At 37.0% G+C, this 20739-nt stretch overlaps 1 protein-coding gene across 1 annotated transcript in view; it reads right to left on the bottom strand.

Annotated features, from left to right (window-relative positions):
- Positions 1–20739, bottom strand: part of ACYP2 (acylphosphatase 2) — a 110260-nt gene that overhangs the window by 79189 nt on the left and 10332 nt on the right. The gene's annotated exons all lie outside the window — the stretch shown is intronic.

Below are 20739 nucleotides of genomic sequence, written 5' to 3' on the forward strand. Positions count from 1 at the left end.
TGGTAATATGCATACTCACAGAAAACTTAGAACAAATTTTTCTCTTCCCTTATAATTCTTGTAATTCTCACTGGGATGCAGATATATGTGACAGAAGGTCGGCGCCCTTGATATACATTCCATAGAATGGTATAAGGACTGAAGTCATAGGCTACTGTTAACCACATCTATTAATACTTCCATATAATCAGTGTCATATTAAGTGGGTGCAAGTCAGTTTAATTTTTAATGCTAGAAGTGGTCAGGTAACTTGCTATCAAGAAATCATACCCCAAAACAGTAAGTTGGCATTACATAAAAAAGGCAACATTCCAGAGGCAGCTTCTACAAATCCTTCTGCTATTCAGATCGATAGATGACTCTAGTATGCTATTTTACCAAAATAAGTCTTTATTGGTGAATTAAATGACTTGTTAATTGGCATGATAAATGTTCAAAATGGATTATCACTGGTAAAATTAAAGGTATGCAAAATATAGGGACGGCTCAAATAGTTTAGAGTTTCTCCAATCCTTGTACAAACATATGTAGTATAAGAGTTCGGTGAATTGTAACATACTATTAGGGATGACATCAGAGGTTTGATTCTCTAATTGGTCCCATATCAGCTACTGGTTTCAGAGAGCTCTGACTACATGACCTTTCTTGCCCTGAGAATGCCATGTCTGTCTTTAATGAGTCTTGCACACAAGAGGAAGATGAAGCACTTTAACCCAGAGCACTGAGTCCACAGCGTTTACAGAAAGCTTGAATGAACTGATTGGGCTACTTGCCAATGAATGCTTGATTAATGAATGCCCATACGTGTGCCTGAGTTTTGCTTGAAACCTGCTTTTATTATTACCTGGTCACAAGTTTGTGAGCGAGTAGCTAACCACACCACCTGAGACCTCTTTGATAACTATTTTTATTCACCAAACAGAACCTAAGAGTCAGGCATGTCTAAATTGGCATAGGCTCGGCCTTTTGAGTCTCTTCTTTTGCTAGGCCAGCTCCAAACCCTTTGGAGTGTACTTTTTCTCCTGATAATGACACCTTGGGCCCTTGAGCCATTCTCTACTGCTTGGGTGCGCTTTTATTTCTTTGAAGTGTACAATATCTTCTAATAAATTACTCTTTCACCACTTTAAAAATGAATAAATAAAATAAACTGGCTTAGGCTCAATTTGCAACACATACTCTGCTATCCAGGCCAAATCCAGAGGATATCAAAAGAGGATAGTATTCTTATCCTTCCAGAACAACCTATGTATTCAGAATTAATTTACAGGAATATTTTCCCATTTTATTTTTAGGAGTAAATATATTGACTTCTTTAGGTTCCAATTCCTCTCTATCACTCTACTTTTTTAATTCATTCATAAAAATAAACTGTAGTAAGTACCAGCCAATTAATGTTTTTCATCAGCAAACTACAGCCCACAGGCCAAATCTGGCCTGCTGTTTTTGTATAGCCCGCAAGCTATGAATGGTTTTTATGTATTGTGATGGTTAGGAAAAATGAAAAGAATAATATTCATGACATGTAAAGATTATGTGAAATTCAGATTTCAGTGTCCATAAATAAAGTTTTATTGGGACACAGCTTTGTTCATTTGTTTACATATCATCTATGGCTGCACTTGCGCTAAGCCAGCAGGGTAGAGCAGTAGTGACAGAGACTATCAGGCCCATGAAGCCTAAACTATTTGCTATCTGGTCTTTTATAGAAAAAGGAAATTGCTGAAGCCCTTCTCTTGATGGTGGGATATACCGTTGAACCAGTCAGGAGATCGGCCCAATTCTCATGGGGTTTAGATTTTGGACGGAGATAGAGAATAAACAAATAAACATAAAAATATCCAATGGCAGTAAGTGCTATTGTAAACATAAGGGTGATATGCTAGGGAGTGACATGAGGCCACTGAGATGGAGTGGCCAGCAAAGTCCTGTCTGAGGAAGTAATATTTGAGTGGAGAACTGAATGACCAGGAGACAGCCACGTGAAGATGGGACTCTTCAAGCTGAGAATATCCGGGAGGAAGAAGGTGGCCGAGGGGGCAGGTGCATGGCCAGTGGCAAGAGGGTGACAGAGGAGTCCATGTGCTCACCATGCCTTTACAGATTGTCAGGGACAGTAAGAATCTCCCTGGACGTTGGTGACATTAGCTGAAGAGTGATTAATAGACACGTGGTCCACGTAAAAAATAATATCAGACGGGAAGAGAGACTGGACCATTTCCGTTGCTTCACACCACCACAGGAGTTAGCAACCAATCTGCAAATTTCCCCTCTCTCCTCCCACTTTTCATCTCTCAAGTATCTGGGAAAAGATGTAACTGAGTGGAAATCAGCTGAGGAAACAAGTAAACCCTGCAATGTGCAAGGTCCACAAGCTAAAAGCTATAGAAAAGGAGGTGAGAGATTACTGTAGTTCAATTTCCCCCCACTCTCCTCCACGCTGCTCTCATCTTCTCCAGGTGTGGAAGCCAACTTGGTCTCCACACCCATTCACCACCATGGGCTACACACACTGTTGTCAAACCGTCAGTGTGGCTGATTATTTGCGGAGATGAAGGAAATTCAACCCAGACCATCACTTCAGTTGCTACAAATGTGTTCACAAATAAAAGCAAGAGACCACACTAAACAACTTCAATTTCAAAAGCTTTGCTTAAAGCACCTGACTTTTGTGTCATCCCTTTGCAAGGATACATATTTTTTTTAATTAATGACTATGGTTGGAGGGCATATGAATTTTTAAAACCAGTATTCCTATTGGTACAAGCAAAGAACTCAGCACGTTTTAAAAGAAAAACAAGCCTCTCAAAAGAGGAGAAAGTAATGTAATTAGAAATGTATGAAGGTCTAAAAAGCTGTTTTTAACTTGTTTCCTAAGAAACCAAAAATAGAACTGAAAAGTACAACTTCCAAAGAAGCTTAGATCTATCTACTTACTCTATTATTAAATTTTCCAGCTCAAAATTTTTAGAATCACTAATTTAAGGTGTGAGAAAAGTGCTTATGTGATAAAAAAAATTAAGTTCCCCAGGTAATTTTGTTTGTAATCCTTCTGCTAGTGAAAATGGACCTTCATGAACAAAAATTGCCAGGAATGCCAGGTCAAACAGGTTAATAATGTATCTAAGTAGCAACCCACACCACACTGTACCTCTTACAGAACTGCAAATGCCACCAACGGCTGCTAAATTTGTGCAAATAACTTTTGGCAGCTAAATTTACTTAATGAAAAAAGACATAAATGCAGTCATCAGGAATTACAACTCTTAGTAAGAGAGGCAATAGTGAACTCATTCTTCTATAACATTACCTTATTCAAATTGATACCTTCAGTACAGGGAGGAAATCTGACTGAAAACTGAGCTCATGTATTACTTTATTTTGAAAGCTTTTCTAAGTAGTTTTATGAGATGAGAGAATCCATAGTTGGGGCCAGATGGAACAGACATGAAAAAAAGGCACCGTGAAACTTTGGGAATATGAGATCAACCCATGAGCCTCAAAGCCACGCGTTCACTCTCCCACTTCCCCCTCCAGTCCCCAACCGAGAAGCTATAGGAAGAGGGGCAGTGAAAGGGTAACCATGAACCAGAACCTCCCACCTTTGACTGCATAGCTACATTCCACTCCAGGAGTTCCAGGGCTTCAGATAAAAAGGTCCAGAGAACAAATGTGTAAGGTATACACCCTCCTTCTTTGCCTATCCAACCTTAACATTTCTTTCTCAAATTCCCTCTTCTTTATAAAGCCATGTTCACAATCCCTGCCCTCAAGACTCTTCGCAGTCCAGCCAGAGATATGAACATGCTTCCAACCATCTAAGAAATCATGTCTATTCTGTGATAAAACGTGTTTTAATAAAATATAACAGCATTTGTGGGTAAAAGTTTTCCTATTGCCAAGTATCTGACAACCAAGTATCATTAAGTATCACCAAATTCTAAAAAAAGAAATGAACACTGGAGCCCGTTTCCTCCTTGGGGACCTCTTAGGGGGGTGATGGGCATCTGCACCCACTTCCAGGCTTTAAAAGAATATGAGAAGGGGAGGCAAGGGCAGGCTTGCAAGCTCCGTGTTCTTGGGGAATATACTACACCTCACTTATTAGCAGTGAATATACCGTGTTTCCCTGAAAATAAGACCTAACCTGAAAATAAGCCCTAAACATGATTTTTCAGGATGACATCCCCTGAACATAAGCCCTAAGGCATCTTTTGGAGCAAAAATTAATGTAAGACCCGGTCTTATTTTTGGGGAAACACAGTATAGTTCTAAGAATATGAAAGCTGACTGCTGATTCATTTAACCAAAAGACAAATGTAACTATACTGGAAAAGGAGGACAGGCAAGCGTGGTATAAGCAGTGTAAGAGAGTTACATCTCATACAGAGAGCATTAGTAGTACAACAGAGTTACATCTTATGACACAGGGTTCATCTGTCACAGTAGAACGTCAACAGATAATGTCTAAAACAATGATTTATGAGATATAGCAGTTTAAGTATTATCATTTTGAAATTGGGAGGAATGGCTAAAGAAATCACTAAAATAGTTGTTGACTGATGCGATGAGTTAGAGAGGGGCGGCTGCTGGATTTATTTATTTATTTATTTTTTTTTTAGCACTATTTGACTTTTAAAAACATCTGCAGGTATTATTTTATTAAAAACAAAATTAACTTATAAAAACAAAGGTGATATTTTTCTTTAGCAAAAACCTAATAACTTTTGTGGCTCTTTCCTGCATGCTGTTTGTCAAAATGTCTAGAATAATAGGATATAGCTGGTAGATCATAATCTTAAATTCCTACAGGTTGAAAATTGTTTCTTGAGCATTCTAACGTGGGGGCCAATTAAAGGTGAGTGTATGTGTATATATGTCAGTAACATCCATAGATTAGAAATTGAAGTGAGTGGGGAGAGGGAAAGGCTTTCATGGGCATGCCCCAAAATTCAAAGAAACGGATGAAAACCAGGCAGACCCAACAAAGTGGAGAAGAATAACATACAGGGACACAAGAACTTAAGAACACAGTGGCCATTTGATTTGACATAGATAGCGCTACACATGTTAATTGGCCATGGAAGAGTCATTGCTGAAATTATAGTCTGGAGTCATCAAGAAAAGGTTCACCTTTGCTAATACCCTGTTTCCCTGAAAATAAGACCTAGCCAGACCATCAGCTCTAATGCATTTTTTGAAGCAAAAATTAATATAAGACCCAGTCTTATTTTAATATGATATAAGACCGGGTCTTATATAAGACCGGGTATAATATAATAAATATAATACCGGGTATAAGATAATATAAGACTGAGTCTTATATTAATTTTTGCTCCAAAAGACGCATTAGAGCTGATGACCCGGCGAGGTCTTATTTTGGGGGAAAACACAGTAGCTTCTAATGTAGGGGGAAAAAATAAGGAATGAGTGTAACATACTTTAGAAAGAATACCATCTAAAATAGTTTAGGTGAAAAAACTTCCGTAACATTTCTAATTGGCTCTAGGCAGCAAAACCAAATTTTACAAATCCCAACTAGTGTATAGGAATGGAAACTGGTGCCAAAAGTAAAGCTTTGGCTAATCTTACCAGTGTTTTGCCTTGGTTGCTCATTTTATACGGCATTTAAGTGAACTCATGCCTTTATAATCCTCAGCCACCCAGAAAAAGGCAATACTTAAAATTTTATTTCTAATATAGACATAGCCAGACTACAATTAATGTATTATCTATAATAATCGTCCTCTGCAGTACTAGTGTTTTATCATCCGTTTTACATTTTCCCAAGAAATACTTTGTATTCACTTTCACAGCTCTTGCTCTTTATTAAATTCATGGAATTTCTTAAATTCAATGATTATCATACATATACGAGTATCTTCCTTATTGTATTTTCTGCAGTTTTCTCTCTTGCCTCCTGCCAAGGCCACACAATGCTACGGCCTTCCAACAAGTGTTTCTGCCTCTGGTCTTTGCCATTTCAATTCATCCTGCACATTCCATTAATAGCTCTTCCTAAATCATCATTATGATTGGGTCATTCACGCCTGCAGCTCAAAGCCTTCTTCAGTGGCTCCTTGGTACACAAGGAATTAAGTCAAAACTCACATGCCTGACAATTAAATGGCTCATTTTCATAACTTTTCCTGAAGAAGTCCAAGCTCTATGTAGCTGTAACCATTCTATTCCCTTGTTTCCATGGGCACCTGTGGTTCACTTTTCGAAGCTGTACTTCGGCCCATGCCACCTTGTCTTTGACAGAGCCTCCCTCCTTCACTGTCCACTGAATATCCAAATTCTACCCACCCCCAAAACCCAAGTCAGACTCCATAGTTTTAACCTCCTCAGCCAAGAGCTACCTTTTTTTTTTTTTTAATTTTTTTCTATCTTTTGATCTTTTGAGGTTCTACCACACTTCTTTACCATTTGATGGAACACTCCCTATTTTGGTAATTAACTTTCACAGGCATTTTATTTCCTCAGGTAGATTGTAATCTCACGGTCAAGGACTTCAACTTTTTTTTTAAATCTCCCAAAGTGCCTAGCACAATGCCTTACATGGCAGATGCTCGATAAATACTAAACACTCAAGGAATAATTCTAAACATTTATGAAGGACTTCTTTTTGTCTGAAATTATTTTGTCTGAAAACACCACCAAACTTCAGAATTTTCTCTCTAGTTTCAACATACCATGAATGAGTTAGTTTCTCAATTGAAAAAAAAATAATAATATAATCCTCAAGTGTACCCTCTGCAGATTAAAAGACAGGGTCTCAAAGACAGATCCTGGCAAACAATACTCACTTTGTAGCATTTAATGAGGGTGAGTCATTCTAAACTAAACACGAGCATTATATTCCAGAAATTGTCTCTTTCCACTGTGATTGAGAAGGAAACCCTTGTTGACTTCAAGCATACTAACCCAAAAGTATATACATACCAATGAATCATAGACCCTTCTCATATGTGGGCATGGGTATAGTCTTAACATGTGCTATGTGGCTGATCAATATCCTCCCTACTCAAAATGTGATCCACCAACAAGCAAAATCCACATGATCTTGTTAAAAATACAGAGTATCAGGCTCTACCTCAAACTTATTGAATGAGAATTCTGCCTTTGAACTAAATCCCTAGGTGATTTTAGAAAGCCCTGGACAACCCTGAAAATGGCCATAGCTGGTTTCACCGAAGGAATATTTTTTATATAGGCCCCGGTAAGTATAGGATTTTTATACTTTCAAAACAGCCTACTACAAGTGGTTCAATGCAGATTGCTGGACTCTTCTCCCAGGGTTTCTGGTTCAGTAGGTCTGGGGAGGCCCTGAGAATCTGCATTTCTAACAATCTGCATTTCAGGTGATGCTACTGGTCCAGGAACCACAACCACTGGCTTACACCTTATAATATTAATAACAACAAGCGGCACATTCTGATAATGTTGCCTCAAGTGCACGCCCAGCAGAAAGGAGAATACTGGTCTAGTAAACAGAGAAGAGAAAAGGAAGTGGCAGCAAAATGTTACATTTATGTTACAGGAAGGCAGCTGTTAATACTCCTTTGTACACAATGGGGTAAAAATAGCTGAAGAAATTACTATAGCAACAACTGTGTTATCCACAAAGTCTTTCTCTACTGACATTATTCAGGAAAGGAAACCCATCTTATAGAAATTCTATTTCAACATTGAGACTTACTCAGGAACAAACAAACAAAAAACCGTGGGAAACATATCCGATTTGTTAAACACTGTGAGATAATAATACATGTTTAAGATGGATTTGAAAATGACTTTCTGAGGTCTGGATTTGAATTGTTTGGTCAAGCAATGAAACAAAAATAGGAGTTTCTATCTACATGACTCTAAGAAAAGGAGAGCTGAGCAATGTTAAAAATACTTATACATTTTAATGTTTTTTTTTAAGTCCAAAATAGCTCCTTTTTTAAAAACAGACTCTCAAAATTATACAAACAATACATATATATAAACCAAAGAGCTCCACCTACAGTTTGAAAAAAAGTGTTCTTATTACTTAACGCAAATAACAAAGCATTATTTATCCATATCTTGTTACATAAAAAAAATTTACTTTTCATAATCTTTATAAGAATAAGTTTCTAAAGTGTGAAATACTATTAACTAAAGTAGAGCTGAATTTTTTATAACACTGTCTGTAATCTATTTTTCTTCTAAAACTTTGGCAGTTCTATTCATCACTGTGAATGATTTAGAAGCCATTATTGTAAGGCAAATTATTGAAAAGTTAGGATAGTATTTAAAGAACCATAGGACAGCTCAAAAAATTGATTCTTACCTGAACTTGCTGTATGACCTTGAGCAACTCATCTTCCTGCCCTGAGTTTTCTCATCAAGGGTGGTTAGACAAGATCAGTGGTCCTTAGACCTGGCTGCACATTGGAATCAGCTGGGAGCAACAGAAATAAATTGATGCTTGGATCCCACTCCCAGAGACTCTGATTTAGTGGTTCTGCTGTGGGGCCCAACTCAGTTGCCATGAAAAAGCTCCCCAGGTGATTCTAATATGCAGATTGAGTGCATCAAATCAGGTGACCTCCAAACTCTCTTCTACCCCAAGTGTCTATTGCTCTAGTTCAGGGGTGTCCAAACTTTTTTCAACGTTTTTCACCAAGGGTCATATGCGGTAAAATAAACAAACAGACGGGCCACTCACTCGAGGTGAGGTACGTATTGCCTCACCTGGTTTATTTAAGTAAACTAAATATATTTTTGGAATTTGCTGTGGGCCAATTAAAAATGGATTGCGGGCCGCAGTTGGCCCACGGGCCTCAGTTTTGACACCCCTGCTCTAGTTAGTGACTCTCAAGCTTCAGGTACTTCAGAGTCCCCTGGAGGGCTTGTTAAAGGTCTGAGATGGGTCCCAAGAATTTGCATTTCTAACAAATTGCCATAAATGCAGATGCTGCTGGTTCAGAGTCAAACTTGGAGAATAACTGTTCTAGATAACTTCAAAATTACATTTTCCTAATTCCCCAAATTTTTCTTACTCTACTTTATCAAACCACAGTCTGATATTGTTTATTAGTCTCCCTGATTCCAATCTCTCTTCCTCTAGTTCCTAACCCACACTCCAACAGTTAACATTCTAACACACAAATCTTGTCAGTTCCTGGCCTGAAACTTTTCAATGCCTCCCCAATACTGACAAAAAAAAGGACAAACTAAGGTGATATGCAAGGCTTTTCACAGTTTGACCCCAAACTACTTTTCTAGCCTCAATTTCCAGTAGTCCCTGTCATCTGCCTATGCTCCAGCCACTTGTCCCCAAACATACAACAGAGGCTCTTTCAGCTCAGTGTCTTTGTACCTGACAGTCCCTTCCCCCAAATGTCCTTAATCCACCTTCTCTTTCTGATATACACATCACCATTCATTCTCTGTGCTAGGAGGTCTGAATTTCTTATTTGAGCGTTAAAGTTATGCTCAGAGCTGCGCTCTTTGCTGTCTTGAACAATTTGCCAGCCCCCAGAAAGGGCAGTCTCTCCCTATAAAGAAAGGTTTTCTAAGATATCAATATAATATACAGAAACTAAAACACATATACAATACGGTGAGGGAGAAGGCTGCGTAATTAAGCTGCGTATTGGGTTCACCACTCAACAAGGTCTACCACACCTTTCAAGACTCCTTAAGGAAGAACAGGACAGATGCTCCCTTTCCGTAAGGAGTCTTGAGAGGTGTGGTAGACGTTAAGTGGTGAACCCAATACACGGCTTAATTACGCATCCCTCTCCCTCACCGTACTGTATATGTGTTTTACTTTCTGTATATTATATTGATATCTTAGAAAACCTTTCTGTATAGGGAGAGACTGCCCCTACTGGGGGCTGGCAAATTCTTCAAGACAGCAAAGAGCGCAGCCCTGAGCATGACTTTAACGCTCAAATAAAAAATCCAGAGCTCATGTATCAGGCCTGTGCATCCCAGAAGGCATCATTCCTCTCTCTTCAACATCCCAGGGCCAGGTCCCAGGCAACTAGGGATCACTCCTGTAGCCCAAAAGGACTCCAGAATTATTCCAACTAGCCAGCCCTAAATTGCTTACCCTGCCCTGCCTTGTTTTTCCTCGGAAACCCCAACAAGTGCTGTGGCCTAAATCTTCCTTCTGGCCCGCTCCTGACTACCCTAGTGTTTTCCCGTGACCCTGCGTGCTATGCCTTCTGTCTCTAGGACCTGTGAGTATAACAAACTTTTGTTTGCGCTGAGCCTCTCTGTCTCCTCTTGCAGCTGCAGCTGACCATCTGATAAAACAACACGAAACACTCACCTTCCTTACCAGTGGCTGGAAAAGCTGCTTATATAGAGATGGCCAAAGGCACAGATATGGAAGTGTACTGCAGGTTTCTGGGCAAGTTTGCTCTCCAGATAAAAGGGAGCAGACCAAGTCATCCCTTTCTCCAGCCTCGAGTGTGGGTGTGCTTGAGCTGGGAGCTGGAGCAGTCATTTTACAGCCATAAGGGAAAGGACAAGAAACGCCTACAGACCCAGACTCTAACATTCACGATCACCTGACTGAGAGCAACTTCCGCTGCCCTCCAGCCCCCTTTATATCTGAGAAGAACAAACACCCATCTGCTGGAGCCACGGGTTTATCAGGTTTTCTGTTATTTACAGCTGAAGGCATTCACCTGGGGTGGAGGTGGGGTCGATTAAGTAATTCTTCCTAACAGCTGTGCTAAGGGAGGTGCAGAAGCAAACCATGAAGCATGCAGTGAGAAGGTATAACAGGGTGAGTGGGGGTCAATCAGTGAGGTCTGGAGATAGAAACAGGCATCCATTCCAGGTCCAGGTAGAGGGTGCCACTTCTGCAAAAGTCCTAAGGGAGGAAGAGAACAGGGTGGGAGGGACTAAAAGGCAGAAGAGGCCGAAAGAGAGGCAAGGCCTGCCCTGCTCCCCAAAGCAGGAAGGAGCACCCTTCTAACACACACACACACACACACACACACACACACACACACACACACACACCATTCCTGGCCTCCACCTTTGTACTTTCCATCCTGTGCTGAATTCACCTGTTTACCTCTTTTTCCCCAGGTAGACTGAACTTTTCGCAATACCTTTAATCATCTTGGTACCCCCCACACCTAGAAGAGGGACATGGAAAGACACATACTAAATATTTACTGAATGAAGAAATTATCGTGAGAAGATATTTTAACTATTAAAAATTATCCCCAAAAGTCATAATCCAGTAAGGGGGCTGATTTATGACTCCTGACGCCCAATTCTGCAACTGAGACCCACCACCCACCCAGGTATGCCATCTTCACATGATTAAATAAGACGCCTTTTCCAATAGAACTTTATTGGGGTTAAAACATTAGGTGACCTTTGATGAGCCTGAAAGCTCTATAATTTCCTGATTTTGAGCATTTTTTTAAAATCTCCAGGAGCTTGACTTAGTACTCCAGCAAGAGAAAGAGGGGAGAAGGAGAAATAGAAAGTTCTATTATGTATCAAAATATTATCTGTATTTGTCTTTCAACAGTGGGTAAATGGGTGGTTTTATTTAATTTCCACTTTTTAATTTTTTGTGATTGGCTTGAGTCATTTAAATAACCTAAATTGATACAATTATTTTACAAAAGTACATGGAACAAAACTTCCTCAATGGATGCCTGTTTCTATCTCCATGAGGAAGTCCTTAGTTTATTCAGTATTTATTTGAAAAATCCTTCATGACTTTTTTTTTAAAGTGAAAACACCAAGTTTAAATGTAAAATGCCCATAGTCTTTGTCCCGTGTCCAGGAATCAGCACTTCAGAAATAGTGGGCAAAGGACACGAGATAGCATCCTGGGCGGGGGGAGCTGCAGGGAGCATTGTATCATTAGTTAGGATTGCTGGCATGTGGTGGTAATAGAAAGTGGGCTGATTTGAGTTGATTTTCTTGTTTTCAGGTTCCCCCACTCATGTATCCTTCTCGCCTGTGCTGGGCAGATTCTCCCACCGCCCAAACTCAATGCCCTGGCAGCCTCCTCTTCACCACGCAGGTCTCAGCTCAGATGTCCCCTCCCTGGAAAGCCCTTCCCTGACCATCCCATCTAAAGTAGAAGAACCACCACTCCCTTCACAGCATTTACCACTATCTGAAAATATCCAGTTTACTTATTGCTTGTTTATTGTCGGTCTCCCCACACAAGAAACTGACCTTATCTCTACCTCACTGTTGAATCCCAGCACTTAGAAGAACTCTGCCTGGCACACATAATGGGTACCAAATAAATCATTGTGGAATAAATGAAAAAGATACATATGCCTATGTGTACAAGGATGATCCGTCACAATAAGCTTCCTCACAGCAAAAAACTGCAACAACTTGAATGTTCAGTTCAATTCACAGTAATATGTGAATGATTATATTATGATTTATTCATACAATGGAATACTCTGCAGTGACTTAAAAGAACATTTACTACCATGAAAAGATATCCACAGTATACAGTACTGTGAAACTCTTGAAGTTGCAGAATAATACGTGTAGCATGATCCCATCTTTGTACATGATAGAGACATAAATGTAACTGTATAAGTAGATACAATTGTGGTTTTTTACAATAACAGGACTATACTATATGTATTTTTAATATAAACACATTTTCCTACTCACAGGAAAAACGTGTAGGACTCTGGTATTAGGAGGACAAGCAGGGCTTACATCTTTTATTCCATGTAATTCTATAGCATTTGAATTTTTGGAACAACCATGTAAACCATTTGTAAATTTGAAAAGAATTATCACATTTATTTTATAGTGGGTAAACTGAAACAGGATTCAAACTTTTGGAAAAGTGAGCTAGCTTTTAAAACTACATTTTGTGCTCTCACTTGTGCACTGTAGGTCAGCTTTAAGACACATAAAAATAAACACTAAAAAATATATTTTATTTACAGTATCAATGTCTTAAAAAGTAATTAGTTTCGGGGGGGCTGGTTAGCTCAGTTGGTTAGAGTGAGGTGCTGAGAATACCCGGTCTGATCCCCGCATGGACCACTGTGAGCTGCACCCTCCTTATAAAAAGAAAAATAAAATAAAATAAAATAAAATCTAAATAGCTTTTTTTTAAAAAAAAAGTAATTAGTTTCATAACTGCTGCAGCTTGGAAACAACAAAGGTGTCCTTCAGTAGATAAATGGATCAACTAACTGTAGTACATCCATATAATGGAATATTATTCAGCAATAAAAAGAAATAAACCAAACCCACAGAATGTACAGCACCAAGAGTGACCCCCTAATGTAAACTATGGACTTTGGGTGATGATGATGTGTCACTGTAGGTTCATCCTTGGTAACAAATGTGTCACTCTGGTGGGGGGGTGTTGATAATGGAGGAGGCTGAGCATGTGGGAGGCACAGCGTTCACAAGAAATCTCTGGACCTTCCTCTCAATTTTACTGTAAACCTGAAACTGCTCTTAAAAAGCAAAATCTTTGTTTTTAAATGTTAAAAACAAAAGCTACACAATAATCATCTAATCAAAATCTGTTTCTTGAAATAAATTCCAAAACCACACACCAAAAAAGGGCTATCAAGTCACAAAAAGGCATGGAGGAATCTAAAGGCATATTTCTAGGTGAAAGAAGCCCATCTGAAAAGGCTACATACACACTGGATCATTCCAACTATGTGACATTCTGGAAAAAGCAAAACTATGGAGACAGTAAAAAACATTAGTGTTTGCCAAGGATTGGAGGGGAGGGAGGGAGGGTGGGCTGAATAGGTGGAGCACAGAAGATTTTGAGGACAGTGGAACCATTCTGCATGACACTGTAATGGTGGATACAAATCATTTATATATCTGTCAAAACCCATAGAATATACAACACAAAGAATGAACCCTAGTGAAAACTATAGACTTTAATTAATAATAGTATGTCAATATTGGCTCATCAATTGTAACAACTGCACACACTAATGCAAGATGTTACTAACAGGAATCCGCGGTGGAGGAGAGGGATGTATGCGAACTCTCCGCTTTCTTCTCAATTTTTCTGTAAACTTAAAACTTCTCTAAAAAACAAATTTTATTAATTTTTAAAGTAATTACTGCTACATTATGCCTTTCATTTATTAAATATGATTGTTACTACATTCACATATATAAAATATAAATTTTAAAACAAAAACCATGCATTTAAATAATTTTAATAAAGATGTTATATTGTGAAGGTATAAAACATTATACACAAAATATATATACATATATACTGTGTATTTGACATTTTGTATTTGAGGTCTAAAACCTGATGTTAGAACCCCAACTCCACTATAGATATTTTTCATGTTTCTAGTTTCCCATTAGAATCATTTATATCGATTAGTTTACACTAAAATATTTTTATAAAGTTATAGTCCTCAATGAATTTTTGTTCTCCTGAAAAATGTCCAAATCTTCTATATTTCAATGGAACATCCAATGGAAAACACACACACACACACACACACACACACACACACACACAGAACAACCAATGAAAACTTTCTTAATAACCCCATCTAATTTGTGTAAGTAGGACCCTGATGAATAAGGTATCAAAATATTAGCAAAGTGCTTTGAGATTCTCCAATGAAAAAGAATAAACTAGCAATTCTGGTCACATAGAAACTCATGCCACTAATGGTCTGCCAGAGAAAAGTTATTTTTAAAAATATTAAGTAACTTTGAATCTGACTACTGAAGTTTTCACAAAATCCATTGCCTCATTCCAATCCACTACTTTAACAGCTGGAAATTAAAAAGACTGGCATTTCAGTTAAAGCAGAATGCTATTAAAATTTCACATTTCACACAAGTGCTAAATACTCATATCTGTGGAAGAGATAAATACATCTATATTGGTGAATGTCTATTCTACTTCTGACTCTTAAGCTGTGAACACATTTTAAGTACATACATGTATATTGTCAACTCCGTATAGAACCACAGCATCTTAGTTGGACAGGACCTTAGAGGTCACTTATGTTAACTTCAATGAGTTACATCTTCTATAACACCCTTGACTTGTCTGATATCTACACCTTGGGTCAGAAAACTTTTCCTGTAAAGGGTCAGACAATAAACATTTAGGCTTTGTGGCAATCCAGTCTTTTTGCAACTATTCAACTCTGCCATTGTAACACAAAGGCAACAGCAGACAAATTATGAGTGGGCGTGGCTATGCTCCAATCAACCTTTAACAAAACAGGTAGTAGGCCAGATCTGGCTTGAAGGCTACAGTTTGCCAACCCATAATACAGACCATTCCTAGTTATTGATAAAATTCCACCATTAGCTACATTAGATGCCTTTATAGGAAAATCATTTATCTGGGTGAACTGAAATAAGCAAATTCACTCATTGATACAACCAAAATTATCGCCTCTGGAACAACAGAGAATATCTATCTTTTTCCATGTAACAGCCCTTCAAATACTTGAAGTAAACTATCATCATTCCCTCAAATATTCTTTTCTCCAGTCTAAATACCCACAATGCCTCCAAGTATTCCTTTTATTAGGACATAGTTTTCCAGACCATGTAACCATGTGACTAGACTCTTGTACACATACAGTAGTCTGTGAATGATGCTTTGAAGTACAGAGTACAGATATATGACATATGGTTTTAAAAATATGTAGCAATCAAGATGGAATTTTAATTTTAGAATTTGGCTCACTGTCTCCAAATACGAATGATTTTCGTTTTTAGGGTCTTTTTTTTTTTTTACAACGTTACCATTTGTTTTTTAAAATATATATATTTTGCGTAGATTTAGTTAAAGGTTTATGCTCAGTTTTGTAACTTTATATATCGATTTAAAATGATTGCCAAGAAATCGAAAACATTTTTGTTTAATTTTGAAAAAAAAAAAGTAGGTTTAATAAAAATTTCTCTGCTGGGTATAGAATTGTAACATAGCAGGGTTTTGTTTTGTTTTGTTTTTTCAGTATCCTAAGGATACCATCAGTGTTCTGGCATCTATTGTTTTGTTTTGAAGTGGACTGTCAGGTTTACATGTTGCTTCTTTAAAGTAATTTAGCTGCATTTAAGACAGCAATGATAGTAAAATTGCCCATTTACAATTTGCACTAGAAAATATAACATGAAGCCTGTCCATTGGTTTAGGTTTATTTTCTCCAGTAATGTTTAGTTCTCTAGGTACACACGAGTATGCAGAGAAGGCAGGAAGTAGGGTTCATCCAGGGCTGATTATTGCTTACTACAAAGAGCAGAGGTGAGAGCAGGGACTTCAGGGTATTTACAAAAGTGTGAATATAATGATAAATCTTGGAATCTTGTTTGGACAAGAGAAATGAACTGGGAGGAAATTGATGGGCGGTAAGAAATGGATGCCTTACTGGATTTTGGATCTGAAGATTTGTAACAACTCTCAGGAGTACTATTTTATTGCATAATGTGGTCCAAGAATAAGTGGAGTCAATGCAGAAAAGAAGGGCTGGAATGAGGGATGTGAAACACCCCTGATGTTTCCTGCTCCACTGGGAGTGACGGTCCGGTGTGGATGGGCTCTTTCATTGACTTTTCCCCCTGCTCTGCCCAGTGGTTCTGTAAGTGAACTTCATCTGAGCATTGCTAAGTGTAAATTCCTCCTGGTATCTGAAAGGCATTGAAATTTTGCGTATTTTGGTGTTGTCACGATTTTCTCTTTTTAGTTTTATATTATGGGATGTTCCAACATATACATGAGTAGAGAGAACTGCACAATGAACCCCATGTGATAGTACCCAGTTTCAGTAACAATTTCTGGCTGTTGTTTCACATATTCCTCCAACTTTTTTGTTGTTTTTAGGTTACGAGTATTTAAAGTGCGTTTTCTGCATCACATTATTTATTCACTGGTAAATTATCTTATCTTAAACAATGTGAAACAGCCAATATTTGACAAAATTTTGACCTACAAAACAGCAATTTCACATTGTTTCATATAATACTTTACTATTTTTCTCTAACAGAAACTCTATATACCTATCAATATACTTGTCTGAACCCCACAGCAGATCTACCTCCAAATGTCGGTCCGTCCCATCAGTCACACTTTCCCTGGAAGCTTGTCTTCCTCCCAGTCTGAGTCTAAGCCTGCTGCACAGCTGTCATTCCCTTTGCCCCTTTCCTGGAGTGGGTTCCCATTTCCTCAATCATATGTTTTCATCTTCTTTGATTTATTTCTTTGTTTTGTAGAAACGTAATTCTCTATAAACTTCCCAAGGAAAGGAGCATGAGAGACAAAACGTTTTATATTTTTGCATGCCTTCATTTACCATCACACTTGACTGATTGTTTAAGTTATAAAATTCTATGCCACAAATAATCTCCTACTCAGAATTTTGAAGGCATAGTTGATAATTTCTCATGTTGCTGTTGAGAGATTTGATGTCATGATCTCATACTTGTACAAGCAGTCAAAATAAAATCAATAAGGGTTTTGAACAGGGGGGTATTTGAGATTTTATTCCCTGGCATATGTCAGTTTGGCTCAGATAAAGTCTTATAAAAATTAAAAATAATAATAATAATAATTGTTTGGACAAAATGATACAGCAAATTTGATCTAACGGACATATATAGAATACTATATCAAAAGAATATACATTCTTTGCAAGGCATAGAGAACTTTTATAAAAATGATCATAAGGGCCATAAAAACAATCCCAACAAATTTAAAGGATTGAAATCATATATACTTGGATGGTTTCTGATTATAATTAGGTAGAAATCAATAACAAAAAGATATGTAGAGAATTTGGATATATTCAGAAACTAATATATTTCTAAATAATTCATGGATCAAAGATAAAATTATACTAAAAATTAGAAAATATTTTGAATAAAATATTTTTAAAGTATATATAAAAACTTATGAGATACAGATAAAACAGTGCTGTAGAGGTAATTAAGTCATGAAAGTGGAACCCTCATGAATGTAATGGATCAGTGCCCTTATAAGAGGCCAGAGACATAGCTAGTTCTCTTTCCACCATGTGAGGATACAATGAGAAGTCAGCAGTCTGCAACCCAGCAGAGGCCTCTCACCAGAACCTGACCAGGTTGGCAACCTGATCTCAGACTTCTAGCCTCCAGAACTGTGAGAAATAAATTTCTGTTGTTTATAAACCACCCAGTCTATGGTACTTTTTATAGCAGCCCAAATTGACTAAGGCAAATACTTAAGAATATACTAAGCAAGAAAAGCACAAAACCTCTATGACAACCATAAAATCATATCGAAGGATAAATTTTAGAATCTGAGCAAATGAAGACATATTCTTAGATGGGACGATTTAATATCAAGTCCCTTAATATGACAAAAATGTGGAATTAAAAAGCAAGGAAAGCATGGGTTCCTAAAGAGAAAAGGGACATTAGGTAAAAGCTGAGGAAATCTGAATGAACTATGGAACTTAGATAATACTAATGCATTAATACTGGTTCCTTAACTGTAATATATGTATCATACTAGTGTAAAATGCTAATAGGGAAAACTGGGTGAAGAGTATGTGGAAATTCTCTGTACTAGCTTCAAACTTTTCTGTAAATCTAAAACTTCTAAAAAATAAAGTTTATTTTTAAAAGCCTATGTGTAAGTCAATCAGGTAAATTTAAAAAACAAACACAATTTAATTAAAAGGATAAAAGCATCTTTAAAGAGAAGATCAATACCCAAGAAAACAAATAAATGAATGAAAAAGAACAGTGAAAGGAGATATACTATAAAGCCACTTTAATTAAATCAATATGGAGTATGTATCTAGGAGTATATAAGTAGATCAATCAGTAGAACAGAGAATCCACAAATAAAATCCCATTTATATGAGATTTTAATATATGATAAAAATGTATTTCAATTCAATGGGAAAGTGATTATTTAATAAATGGTGCTGACACAACTAGCTATCCATCTGGTAGAATATAGTCAGTCCTCACTCTCATATAATAAAATAAAAAACAAATTCCAGATGGAATAAATATGTAATGTAATAAATAAAGCATCAAAAAGTTAGTAGGAAATAACACTTACAATCTGTTTCTTAACCAGAAAGAAAAGATAACCATATTTGAGTCTATAAAAAAAAAATTATGTTGCAGAAGATATCATAAACAAAAATAATTAATAGGCAAATGACAGGTGGGAAAATACTTGCAAAAGAGATAATAGATAATGAGTTAGTACTTATCACCAGTATACAAAGAGCTCCTAGAAATTGGCAGGAGACAAGCAACCCGATGAAAAAATGGGTAAAGGATGTGAAAAGGGAGTTCACAAAAATAAATCCACATAGCTACAATCATGAAGATGTTCAAACTAACTAGTAATTCGAGAAATGAAAATTACAGTTAAAAAAAATCATATATCATTCTACACCCAATGAGATAAAAGAAAAATTAGAGAGCAATAATACCAAATGCTAACAGGATAAAGAGAAAAAATGTAAATTGTTTACAACTGTTTACAAAGCAGTTTGACAAATATTTTTAAATTAATAGTACACAGATATGTCAACCAACAAATTACACTCCTGGGAATCTACCCTATAAAAATAAAATCAATAAAACATTTATTACAGCATTGCTCTTATTGCAAAAACAAAAACAAAACAGGAAACAAAACGAGTCCCCAACAATATGGTAATAAATCATTGTGTATCTATACTTGGAATATTAAGCAGCCATTGAAAAGAAAGAATTAGAGCTATACCATTTGACTTGGAGGAATTTGCCTGGATATAGTTTTGAATGATAAAAGTGAGATACAGAGAAGTACATACACCATAATCCCATTTTTTAAAAAATGAATATTGATCACAACCCAAAACTGTATGTGCACCCAAGTGCATGTGTGTGTGTGTGTGTCTGTGTGAAAGGCGAACATGCAGACACAAAAGGAAACCCACCAGGTTGCTAACATAGATGACCAGTGGGATAAGGAGGAAGAAGGGTGTGCATGGGTTGGAAAGAAAAAATGGGCAGAATGTATGATACGATTAGATTGATGTTAAGGAAATTAATCAAAAGCCTGCTACAACATGGATTCGGATATAATGTGATTGGCATGTGTCCCTCCTCCACATTCTTCATTCTCAATCTACCTCATAGTCATTTGGCATTTTCTCATCCATTGAACTAGTATTAGTCCTACATAACATAAATCATAATCTTTCTTTTATGCATTTTGTCACAATCCTACTGAAAAATACTGTTTTCCATTAACTATTTATAAAATTGAATTTTGGGACCATACTTTTCAAGTTGGAGTGCAGTTTTACACACAGATGCAAGTACCTATACATAAAGAAATTAGAAAAAATAAGGAGTTGGAAGCTACATATTTACTGATTGTTGAACGTCCATCAGATGAAAAAACAAGTTATAGAAAAATAGTCATAATGCATTCTATTTCAGTCAAAACAAGCAAAACCTTAATTATAAATATATGCTTAAATACTCTGAAGTAAAACAGAAAGCTTCGGAAAGTATTCACAAGGCCAATGGCATAGGTTACATAAAGTAAAGGGGAAGGGACAGATTACTAGCTTTGATTTTATACCTCTGCATCTTATAAGTCACTTATTACAATAAACAGAAAAGTACTGCTTTTGAAATCTGAAAACATTAAGTAGTGAAAACAAAGATTAATTGCAAACAATAAGATAAAATAAATGGGGTATTAATTAGTACCTACCTTTAAGACCT

The sequence above is a fragment of the Rhinolophus sinicus genome, chromosome 2 (assembly GCF_057876585.1).
Source record: "Rhinolophus sinicus isolate RSI-liver-muscle chromosome 2, RSI-T2T, whole genome shotgun sequence".
NCBI classification, from domain to species: domain Eukaryota; kingdom Metazoa; phylum Chordata; class Mammalia; order Chiroptera; family Rhinolophidae; genus Rhinolophus; species Rhinolophus sinicus.